The 12792-nt window shown below is 38.5% G+C and overlaps 1 protein-coding gene and 1 non-coding gene across 2 annotated transcripts in view; one reads left to right on the top strand and one right to left on the bottom strand.

The window, feature by feature from the left end:
• LOC119512106 (translation initiation factor IF-2-like) overlaps positions 1 to 12792 on the top strand; it is a 56517-nt gene that overhangs the window by 38439 nt on the left and 5286 nt on the right. The window lies entirely within an intron of this gene.
• Positions 9013 to 9137, bottom strand: LOC119513033. The gene has a single exon (XR_005212538.1). It is a non-coding gene; the product is annotated as a U6atac minor spliceosomal RNA (small nuclear RNA).

The following is a 12792-nucleotide window of genomic DNA, read 5'->3' as shown; positions in this document are numbered from 1 at the left end:
AGTTGTACCCTCTCCCCAAACGTTTCTTCCCCCAATAGCTATTGACTAACTTTCTAATTCCAATCTTCAAATTTCACCTTGAACCCCTGTTCAGTAGTGAACCCTGTCCTTTCTCCTCCACCTGCATACTTCCAATCACCCTTGTTCTTGAAAGAACAGTCTTATTCTTTCTTATCCTCATAGCACTTAGTATCTTCTGACATACTATATAATTGACATATTTCTGTTGATTGCTTACTGTCTATCTTCCCACTTCCCCACAGGGGTCTTTGTCTGTTTCCCTCACCATTATATCTTAAATGCCCAGATCAGTGCCTGGCACTTGGTAGTGATGCAATAAATATGTTTTTTTTTAATCAATGTGAAGAATCCAGGGAAAGAGGGGATTATTTCCTCAGTCATCAGAAATGCTGAAGGAAGGCTCTAGTCTGGGCCCAAGAATAAAGGCAAAAATAGAATTAGAAAGGGCAACTGGAGCTGACTGTAAAAGTGTGATTTGTGTGCACAATCAGGTCCAGTTGAAGTGAGCAACTGAACTGCATGCCTATAGTTACTCTGTAAATAGATAGTCAGAGTCATAAGATCTCCCACATGACAGGTAATAAAGTGACTTTATCTATATATTTGGGGCAAAAAAAAAAAAAGATGTAGGAGAGTGACACTGACTTACCTAATTCCTACCTCCCGGTTTGATGGAGAGACACAAGAGAAAAGCAAAGGTGAATGGACAGGGCCCCACAAGTGACATCTCTGAAAGGAAGAGACCTCTGAAAGGTCTCTCTCTGTGCTGTTCCCCCCGTGTGTCTTTTCAGTAGTGGGTACTGCAGTTGCTGGATGTTTTGGGCTGTCCCTGGGCCCATTTCATTGGAGTTTAGTGATCAGTGGCTACAGAGGGGTTAACAGTTCTGCTTGCTCAGCTCCTGCCATGTCCATTTTAACAGAGGCCTTCTGGAGGCCATGTCGTCCTTTCCTGTAGGGCTTGCAGCTTCGAGGCTGACTGCCAACATATTCCTTCCCCAAAGATGCCAATATTAAGAAAGAAGCCTCTGCATTCAGGAGATACTAGCAGAATGAGTCTCCTAACACCCTCCGGACATCTTGCTTAGAAACTCTGGAGTATCAGCCATTGTACTGCTCCAGGGACTTGAGGCCAGAGCAGGGTCTGGGGCAGGCAGCCTTGAATCCCAGAAGCCTATGCGATCTTGAGACTTGACCTCACATCATCCCTAAATAATCCTAGGCCTCCCTTAGTTTCCTGAGGGCCCTGGGCAGAACAAGAGCCCAATTCACAGAAGAAACTCAACCCAAATTGCAGCACCTTTTGCAAAACAGAGGCACCTCTACTCATAAGGAGGGTATATGCATTGATGGCGGTCACTCAGGGCTGGGAGAGCAGCCAGTAGGCTCTGAAATAGGGCAAGCCCATGTCATTTTCTCCATGGAGTGGATACATCCATTCATAAGGAAGTTATTCATGTTTGTGTAAACCAAATACAATAAGGAGCCCTGTGTGGTTCAGAGAAAGCACAAAAACGCAGTAAGAGAAACAATAGTCCTGCAGAAAATGTAATTTAATCCAGTTAAAATATTTACCCAGTTTCATGAGAAAAAGTCAAAGGGTGTAAGTATATTCTTAACACAGTGTATCATTGCTTTCTTCCATCATAGCTGCTCCGTTTTGTTCCTCCTCACTCTCCCAGAACTCAGCCCATGCCCCCCACCTCCCCTCTGCAACTCTCCCCTTTCCCTCCCCTCCTTCCCCTCCACCCCCCCCCATCCCCCAAACACACACACTTCCTCTCATGCCTTTCCACTTCCCCTGCCTCCCTGGACTTTTTTTTTTTTTTCTCCATTTCCAAAATTAGGATCCCGGGTCTGTCTCAGCTCTTTCCCTGGTCAGCACAGTGGCAGAGCAGGCAGACCTGGAATCTTTCTTAGGTAAAGCTGCACATGTGCCTCTCCTCCATGTCCATTTTCAGCTCCCAAAAGGAGGTTTTGCTTTCCACTTCCATTAGCATTTGCTCTCAAGGGGAGAAAGGAGTGAGATGAGGAGAAGAGAATGAGAGGAATCAGAACATGACTGGAGGAAGGAGATGGGGGTAATTTGATCTGCTCTTTGTACTCATTGCCCTGGTTACTAGTTCATTCTGAGGACATTCTCACCTTCGTAGCAAAGGCACAGGGGTGAGAAAGCACAGGACCCAAGAAAATCTCACCTGGCTGCAGTTGAGGGAGAAAAGATAAATCAAATCAGATAAGTCCTATCTGACTTACCTGGCAGACAGGTAGAGACAGGATTTCATGTCAGGAAAAGACATTTGGCCCTTATTCAGTAGGTATTTCCCAGTGTGCTTTAGGTGTTACACCAAGAAAGGTAACATTAAATGCAAAAATTCAACCTGATCGTGGTTGCTGTTTGGTGGTGGGTGTGATTTATGAGCAGAACTTCTTAAGTCCTTTATAGGCTTATCTAGGTGACAAAGTTGAGAGAAGGACATTGGATTTTCCAAGCTTCTTTGAACACAGAACTCTTTTTATCATGGAATATCTCCTCTGATGTTCCATGAGACACAGATAGGGGCTAGTGAGCCACTGCAAATTTTTGAGCAGGAAAGTGACACATGTGGAAAACATGTGGTGGGCAGGAGCAGAAAGGGCCTGGATTCAGGCAATCCGATTACGTGATTGAGTCAAGGCTCAAGATAAGGGGGGTTGGACTAGACTGGAGCCGAGAAGGAAGACCAGAGGCACAATTGAACGCAGCCTGCTCCTGAGCTCTGGGGAGACCTAGAGGTGTCAGATAATCCCTGGGTTTTATAGGAATTTGAATGAGCATGAATCAGGATTGGATTGCAAGGAGCAGAAATCAATTTACAGCAGCTTAAACAAAAGGAGAGTATTTTAAAGGAAAGACTAGATCCATGTACTGGAATGCTGGCAAAAGTTCCCTGTCTGGCCTCACCTTCTCTCTGCATCTGCTCCATATTCTTCATATTCATTTCCTCCCTCCCTTCTCCCCTCCTCCCTCTCTCTCTCTTTCTCTCAGCTATCGTGGAACAAAATGACTTCCCCCAGGTCCTGAGTTTGCACATTACACTAAGTTACATGTTACAGTTCTAGCCCCGTAAGAAACAAACTCTCCATCTCTCTGCCTCAGCTTCAGACTTCCACTAGAATCTTGTTGGCCCAGCTTGGGGTCCACTCAGTTATGACCAAGTGGGAGGGAGAAGGTGTTAAAATACAAGTATGGCTACAGGAGGGCCACCCTGTGAATTAGTGAGGGAGTCATTTTCCAGAAAAAAAAGTGTCTGCCGTGGACTGATACTGTGACTTTTCATCAAAACTGTGCTCTGAAAGATTTGAGCAGGAACAGACAACAACTGAATGAATGGATGACTATGACGTTTCATAGCAACTTCCTTTAAAGCACCCATATCCTTGTCCCTTCTCCAAACTCCCTCAGTTTCCAAGTCCTAGAAGCAGGGAATGAGGGACACGGAATGCCATAGTAGTTAAGAGCACTCTGGCATTAGACTGCCCATGTTTTGAATCCTGGACTCACCCTTAACTAGCCTAGGACTTGGGCAAGTTACATAAACAGCCTAAGCCTCAGGTTCCTCACCTGTAAAATGGGTATCATGTGGATTAAATAATTCCTGTAAAGTACTTGACACAATGCACTCAGTAAATGTTAGCAACATTTTCTTTTATGAAAATTAATTGACGGGGCTGAAATTTGAACATCCACGTATCTTCGATACACTGAGTAAAAGAGAGTTGAATTGGCACATGGGCAAGTGTTCATCTTGGCTCTCCAGGTATCTCTGTGAATGTGGCCTCTGGAGTGAAAGGTTTGGGGAGAAAAATAATCCATGGAGATCTTGTGGCGCCAGTGGGGACATCAGGGATCATTTGAGCCAGTCACACTCCCCTTTGATGCTAGAGATTTAATATCTACCTACCCATTAAATGGCCATGATTTGGAGGAGAGAAGACAAGAAGAGAAATTGCTTTCAGCTGGCCCTCGTCTTTAAATAACCAGGGTACCACATATTTTAAACACGAAGGAGACATATGTGAAGCATTAGTTAAATTCAGATATAAATCTAGTCTTTGACCAGTCCAGAGCTAATCAATATGCTTTTCTACTCTCTTTGAACTTTGAGTTTTCTGGCAACAACAAAAATCCGAAGCCCTATCCAAAACCATAGTCCAGACAGCCCAGTTTTTCTGCTCTCCTCCCTCGTGTCACTTATTGTTGACAGAACTACTCTCATTACCACATTCATTCCAGTGGTGATTCAAATTCTTCTGCAGAAATAGTCTTGAAAGACAGAAAATTGCTCCTGTAATCACTTAATAAGGAATCCTAGACTAGAAATACAGAGCTATAAATATGGATTTACTTTTAGCCTTTATGGATGCATTTTTTTTCAGCTATTTTTGTTGAAAATCATGATGAATTAATTTAAATAGCAAGGTAAACTGAGATGAAAAATTACCCACAATAAGAATTCTGATGAACATATTGGCTGGCCTATTTGTCAGCATATCCAGGGTGCTTTGTTTAAATTGCAAATTCACATTTATTTGAAATGTGTTTGTTTAAATATGTCAGTTTTAAGCAAAACTAAACTTCTGTTCCTTTAAGAAAATCGAGAATTTTCCTTGGAAAAAATTCATGCAGTTTGATTTACAAAGCAGAGGTGGGGAGGAGTAAATAGTGGGTAAGAAAGACCCACCCAGGGGCTGCAGCCATTCTCCCTAGGAAGATTCATGGCCATGCATCAATTCTGTCCTGCAATTCTTTCCAAAGGATTTTACTCTAATTCTCAATCATTAGAAGCAACTGCTGCTGCTTCCAGAGCTATCTTTGCCTCAAAAAGAGGAAAATTTAGGACATGCAATATAATCCTCTCAGTACTTAGGATAGAAATCAGCCCATTTGTCATAAGAACTGAAAACATCAGCTATGTAGTATACTAAATGTTAAACTTTCATATCTCAATATTATATATCTTTTGCAAAAAAAAAAGTGAGCACATACAAGAGGTGATTGGATGCAACAGTGATAAAGTTACTTAAGTAGGATTGACTAAATACAGCCTATAAAAAACCATCCTAGCTATTGGAAATCCTTTTTAGAAAAAAGGTAAAATAAATTCAATTGACGACATTTTTTAAACTTTCTGAGCTAGTCACAACAAATGAATCCTTACCCTTATCAGATGTACAAACATTTATGGTGCTAACACAGGGTTCCTCCTCCTTTTGACTTCAATGACCGCTTCTCTATTAGAGTCATTATTGCTTCATTCTGTCCCAGGAATGAAAGGACTTTGAAAGGCTCCAAGAGGGATCCCCAACCAGGGGCACTGGCATCCCAGGGGAAGAGCTGGTTAGAAATGCAGAATCTTGGGTCCACTCCAGGCTTAGTGACTCAGACTCTGTATTTTGACAGAATCCCCAGGTGATTCATATGCACATTGAAGATTAAAATATGCTGCTGGATGTCATTCTGCTGCCTTTGGGCAAAACTGGGCACAACAAATAGACAAGTCTCATTCAGCCAATTTTATGTCTTTTAAAGAGTTCTCTGTTTGAGTCATTGAGAGGAAAGGGGAAATACACTTATTTAAGGAAGTCTTGCATAACATAACAAAGTTAGTTAAAATACATTCAAGTACCTATTCTTGGAAGCCCTGCAGATTAGGTCAAAGGAGAGAGAAGCAGAAAACGGAATGGGTTCAGATAACAAGCTCTAATCAAATAAGGGTAGTACAGAAGCTGAGTCTGTGAGGGATGGCAGGAGCAATTTCACCTAATTACCAGATCCAAAATGTTCTCTGCCCTGTGGGTGATTTATAGCCCTGGAAGCTTAAAGGCTTGATTCTTTTGCTGTATTTCATTTTGCATTAGTAATTTTTATCTAGTACTTCCCTGCAGCTTAAACTGAAAGCCTTGGAACTACTAAAATGGATTTATCTGATGATTTGTGTGCTCATTCTGCAGTTATCCTATAAGTTTCAGATTTGTAACAGGTCTGGAATCTGGACAATAGAACAACCCAACCTCTAAACCAAAGGATGAAAGACTTAATTTTAGATGTGTTCCAGTGGTTATCAAACTTGGCTGCACTTTAGAATCACTAGATAATATTTTTAAAAAACAGTTTTCTCAATTTTTAATTGATATACCATGAACTGCACGTATTTAAAGTGTACAATTGGATGAGTCTTGACATGTTAAATACCTGTGAAACCATCACCCCAATCAAACTAATGAACATATCTATCACCTCCCAAGTTTCCTCATGCCCTTTTGTAATCTCCCCCACTCCCACCACAGCCTACCACTGGAAACCACTGATCTGCTTTCTGTCTCTATAAATTAGTATGCATTTTCTAGAATTTTATATAAATGGAACCATATGGTATGTATGGAATGTAACCTTTCTTGGTCTGGCTTCTTTCACTCAGAATAATAATTGTGAGATATTAATTGTTAATTAATAATCGCTCAATTGTTGCATGCATGAATAGTTCATTTTTTAATGGTTGAGTACTATTCCGTTGTGTGGTGGTACCACAGTCTGTCTAACCATTCACTGTTGCAGGACATTTGAGCTGCTTCCAGTTTGGGGCAATTATGAATAATGCTGCTGTAAACATTTGTGAACAGGTATGAGCATAAATTTTCATTTCTCTAGGGTAAATACCTAGAAGTCGGTGAGGTAAGGGTATGTTTAACTTTAAAAGAAACTGCCAAACTGTTTTCCAGAATGGTTGTACAATATTTTGCTTGCCCACCAACAATGTATAAGAGTTCTAGTTGCTCTATACCCTCACCAGCAGTTGGTACTGTCAGTATTTTTTTTTTAATTTTAGCCATTCTAATAGATGTGTAATGGTATCTCATTATGGTATTAATTTGCATTTGCCCAACAACTATTGATGTTGAGCATCTTTTCATGTGTATATTTGCCACCCATATATCTTCTTCAGTGAAGTATCTTTCAAATCTTTTGCCCATTTTTAAAACTGGCTTTTTTGTTTTCTTAATTGTTGAGTTTTGAGAGTTCTTTTTTATGTTCTGAACTCAAGTCCTTTTGTCAGATATGTGATTGGCAAATAACTTTTTCCCAATATTTTTATTCTCTTAACAATGTCCTCCAAAGAGCAGAAGTTCTTAATTTTGATGGAGGCCAATTTAGTAAATTTTCTTTAATGGATTGTGCTTTTGGTGATATATCTGAGAAATCTTTACCTAACCCAAGGTCACAAAGATTTTCTCCTATGTTTTGCTCTGGAAGCTTATTATTTTAAAGTTTATCTTTAGGTCTATGATCTACTTATGGATTCAACATATTCAGGAAATAAGTAGTGAAATCTACTATGTGCCAGAAACTGTGCAAGATTCTTTCATCTTTATACCTGCCATTGAGGTAGGCATTATTCATTCCCTTTTTACAGAAAATGAAATTGAGTCTCAGATACTTACCCAAGATCACATAGCTGGTTAGAGAGACTAGCTGGGATTTAAACTCAGGTTTTCTAACTCAACATTTATTGCTTTTTTAAGTACATCACAGCTACTTATATTTTGTTCTGTGCAGTGTGTTTATTGACTTGAGTTCTATCCGTGCTTCCGTGCTGTCCCCCTAATACACTGTTTTGGGTTGTGAACAGGAGCCATGTTTAACCCCAACCTTATAATTTTCACTGGATCTACCACAGTGTGTACGCTCTGGGGGTGATTCTAAGGTTTTTCTTTTTCTTCTTGAAAAATCTCAGTATCTGGGTTCATTTGACGACATAATGGTCCATCCAGAACTTATGGTTTAAATCAGGCTGTAATTAACACTGATACACAGGCTTTTTTCCAGAAGCCTTCTAGACTGCAGGCTGTTGGTCAGCTTTCCCTCCGTTAATGCACAGCATTGGCAGCCAGAGACCAGATTTTGCCCTGAGCTACCAACACATTTGGGGCAAGATTATGAGGAAAGAGCAGCTGTGGTGCATGTATCTCTTATGTGTAAAGACTTTTTTGTTTGAGCCATTCCAAGTGCAGGTATACCATGATTAATTAAATTAGCCAAGGATTAATTTTTTTGAAATCAGGAATGACTTGAATCATTCCTCCAGGTTAGTTGCTCTGCTGCCTCTAGGGAAAGGATCAAAGAAAACAGACTATTAATGTTTGGAATGTGCACATTCCGAAAAGATAAAGAGAAAACCTAGCGTGGTGCCTGTTTGGCACTCTTTTATTTTTATTTTTATTTTTATTTTTTTGTCCGTGGAGTCCTCAACCTCTAATGAACCTGAGTTGTTCCTTTGCATAAATTTTCAACTATGCAAATTCTCCCCCCAAAACAGCCTTCTTTGACCTATCTTCTATATCTGTTACCTTCCAATTCCCTCACCTGACTCCCTTCATTATCCATAAGTCACATTCTGAGCTCAAAATTTGATAATTGTTGATGGGACTTCCTCCATGTATGAATGTTTTCTTAGTTACCACCCAAAGAACAATAATCACACACACACACACAGGCACACACAGACACACACACAGAGAGAGACACTAAAATAAGTTAGAGCTTGGGTGTGCTTCTTTTTAAAAAAAAAATTTTTTATTAGAGAAGTTACGGGTTTGCAGACCAATCATGCTTAAATACAGCATTCCCATACACCACCCCACCATCAACACCTAACATTGGTGTGGAACATTTGTTACAATTGATCATAGCACTTTTTTGTAACTGTACTAGTAATTTTTTTTAACAATAGTTACCTTTGTTACAATTGATGAAAAATTGTTGCACTAATACTGTTAACTATCGTCCACATAGTTTACATTAGGTGTATTTTTTCCCATATGCCACTCTATTATGAACACCTTGTGTTAGTGTTGTACATTTGTTGTAATTCATGAAAGAATGTTCTTATACTATTAACTACAGCCCATCGTCTACAATAGGATTCACTGTGTTATACCGTCCTGTGTTTTATCTAAAAACAAAGGTTAGAGTACACGAAGTAGGTGGAAATGCCTTCACCATGTGTGTTGTGCAGGCTTAAGGGCCTCTTCCATCCTTGTCAAGGGGCGTATTCACCTTCTCTCCTTTCAAACAACGCTTGGGTGTGCTTTTTTATAAAAAGAATAATTTATTCCTAAGACAAGTCTAAACAACATTAAAGGCAGTTGAAAAAGAAAGCATCATGCATAGTTCTACCACTTCACACAAACACTTTCTCTTCTCCCAGATTTCTCCCCAGACTTCAGTCAGAGATAGAAATACTTTGCATGATTATAATTTATTGTTCATATGATTTTTGTTTTCCACTTTGCAATTTAAAATCACTTAATGAACGCTTTTCCTTGTCCTTCCATAATCTTCATCATTATCATTTTTTGTGGCTGTATGATTTTCCATGGGTATATGATAATTTGTTTAACCATCTCCCTACTTCTGTACATTAAGTTGTTTCCATTTTTCTGTATTATAAGTGCTATAAACATCTTTGTCCATATAAAGATTTCTGCTCCGCTTTTTTAAAATTTATTTATTTTGGTTTGAGAAGTTTTAGGTTTACAGATAAGCCATGCAGAAAATCCAGAGTTGCGATATACCTGTATCCCGCCCACACACAACTTTCACTATTATTAATATTTTGCATTGGAGTGATAGCTTTGTTACAGTTGATTAAACCATGTTATTAAAATTATAGTATTAACTATAGTCCATAGCTTGCATTAGGCTTCACTGTTTGTGTTGTATCTTACTGTAATTTTTTTTTAATTTTTGTTCTAGTACCATAGATACAACCTAAAAATTCCTCTTTTAGCCACATTCAAACATAAAGCTCAGTGGTGTTAGTTACATTCACAATGTTGTGCTACCATTACCACCATCCACTACCAAAATGTTTCCAGAACACCAAAAAGTTAATTAAGCAACTCCCCACTCCCTACTCCCTACCCAACCCCTAGAAACGTGTGTTCTAGTTTCTGAGTCATTGAATTTGCTTATTATAATTATTTGATATCAGTGAGCTCATACAATATTTATCTTTTTGTATCTGGCTTATTTAACTCAAGGTTCATCCATGTTATCATGTGTATCAAAACTTCATTTCTTTTTATGGCTGAGTAATATTCCATTGTATGTATATACCTTGTTTGTTTATCCATTCCTCTGTTGATGAACACTTGGGTTACTCCCATCATTTGGGAGTTGTGAATAATGCAGCTATGAATATCAGTGTGCAAATATTTGTTCATGCCCCTTCTTTCAATTCTTTGGAGTCACATTGTAATTCTATACTTTGACTTTTCTGAGGTATCACCAAACTGTTTTCCATAGTGACTGCACCATTATTAATTTCTAGCTTCACTCCACTGTGGTCAAAGAAGATACATTGTATGATTTCAATATTTTTTAATTTATTGGCACTTGTTTGGTGACCTACGATATGGTCTATCCTGGAGAATGAACCATGTGCACTTGAGAAGAATGTGTATTCTTTTGCTGTTAGGTGAAGTGTTTTATGTATGTCTGTTAGGTCTACCTGGTTTACAGTATTTTTCAAGTTTTCTATTTCCTTATTGATTTTCTGTCTAGATGTTTTATCCATCGTTGAAAGTGTAGTCTCCTACTGTTAATGTAAAACCACCTGTTTTTCCCTTCAAATCTCTCGATATTTGCTTCCTGTATTTTGGGGCTCTGCCATGAAGGGATATATAATTTGTTGTGTCTTCTTGTTGAATTGATCCCTTTATCAGTATATAGTAATCTTTGTTCCTCATAACAGTTTTTTTTTACTTAATGTCTATTTTATCTGATATTAGTATAGTTGCCTCAGCTCTCTTTTGATTACTATTTTCATGATACATTTTTTTTCCATCCTTCCACTTTCAACCTACTTGTGTCTTTGAATATAAGCAGCATATAGTTGGGTCATGCTTTTTTACCTATTCTGCCAATCTCTGCCTTCTGACTGGAGAGTTTAAGCCATTTACATTTAAAATATCCAATGATAATACAGGACTTTCTTTTGCCATTTTGAACTTTGTAAGTCTTATAATGTTCCTCAGTACTTTCATTAATGCTTGCTTTCATATTTATTTGATTTTTTTACAATGTCCCATTTGAGCCTTTCGTATTTCCTTCTGTATATATTTTTCAGTTATTTTCTTGTGATTGCTGTGGGACTTAAATTTAACATCCTCAATCTATAAACATGATGTTTGATTTGATACCAACTTAACTTCAATAGCATACACATACACTGCTCCTAAAACTCTTACCCCCCCACCTTTTTTGTTGTACTTATTACAGATTATATCTTTATACATTGTATGTCCAAAACCCTAGATTTTTCATTACTTTTTATGCATTTGCATTTTAGAAACTGTAAGAAGTAAAAAGTGGAGATACATACCAAAAAATACAAAGCAGTAGTACTGACATTTGTAATTACCCATACAGTTACCTTCACTGGAGGTCTTTAGTTCTTTATGTCACTTTGATTCATTTTCTAGTTTCTTCCTTTCAGTCTGAAGGACTCCCTTTAGCATTGCTTGTAGGGCAAGTCTAGTGGTGAAGAATTCCCTCAGCTTTTGTTTATCTGGGAATGTCTTAATATCTCCCTCATTTTTGAAAGACAGTCTCACCAGATATAAAATTCTTTGTTAACAGTTGTTTTCCTTCAGCACTTTAAATATTTTGTACCACTGCTTTCTTGTCTCCAAGGTTTCTGATGACAAATCAGAACTTAATCTTATTGGGACTCCCTTGTCCATAACATGTTGTTTTCCTTTTGATGCTTTTAGAACTCTCTTCTTATCCTTGGCTTTCAACAGTTTGACTACTATGTGTCTGGGCATAGTTCTCTTTGAGTTTATCCAGTTTGGGGTTTGTTGGGTTTCTTAAATGTGTACATTCATGTTTTTTGTTAAATTTGGGAAGTTTTCTGCCATTATTTCTTTGAATATTCCTTCCTTCCTTCCTTCCTTCTCCTTCTGGGTGTCATCATGGATATATTGGCTTGATGCTTGATGGTGTCCCAACAGGTCTCTTAGCCTCTGTTCACTTTTTTTCATTCTTTTTTCTTTCTGCTCCTCAATTGTTGAGAAGCAGCAATTGTCTTGTTCACATTCATTAATTCTTTCTTCAGCTAGCTCCAATCTGCTGCTGGCACCCTCTAGGGAATATTTTATTTATCATGGTCTTCAAATCCAGTAGTTCTGTTTGGTTCCTTTTTAAAATTTCTACATCTTTATTGAGATTCTCATATTGTTCATTCACTGTTTTCCTGATATCCTTTAGTTCTTTCTCTGTGTTTTCCTTTATCTCCTTGAGCATTTTTTTAAAGACTTAGTATGTCCAAAGTCTGGTCTTCATTGCTGATTACTTCTCATTTCTATCTTGTTCCCTCAGATGGGCCATCATTTCCTGTTTCTTTGTTTGTCTTGTAATCTTTTGTTGCACCCTGTACATTCTGATATTTTACAACATTAATTCTGAGATTTAGTCCCTGAGCTGTCTGTTCCTTCATTTTGTATCCAGATAGTGATGTGACAGAGATTTCTTTGAGGACCAGAAGCTAACAGTAGCAAACCAATGCAGAAAAACAACTTTCAGAGTCTTTGCAAAATTGGCTCTGCATTGGTGGATGCTTTCCTTCAGAGTTTAGTACTCCTATCAAGAAGACCAGCCTGAGGCCAAAATGAAGTACAGTATCCTCATCATTTTTTTCTGAGCCAGTGTCTGGGCTTGTTCTTGCTCCT

Source organism: Choloepus didactylus, chromosome 17, assembly GCF_015220235.1.
Source record: "Choloepus didactylus isolate mChoDid1 chromosome 17, mChoDid1.pri, whole genome shotgun sequence".
Classification (NCBI taxonomy): domain Eukaryota; kingdom Metazoa; phylum Chordata; class Mammalia; order Pilosa; family Megalonychidae; genus Choloepus; species Choloepus didactylus.
The sequence above is the reverse complement of the archived record's forward strand: the minus strand, read 5'-3'. Positions and strand labels throughout refer to the sequence as shown.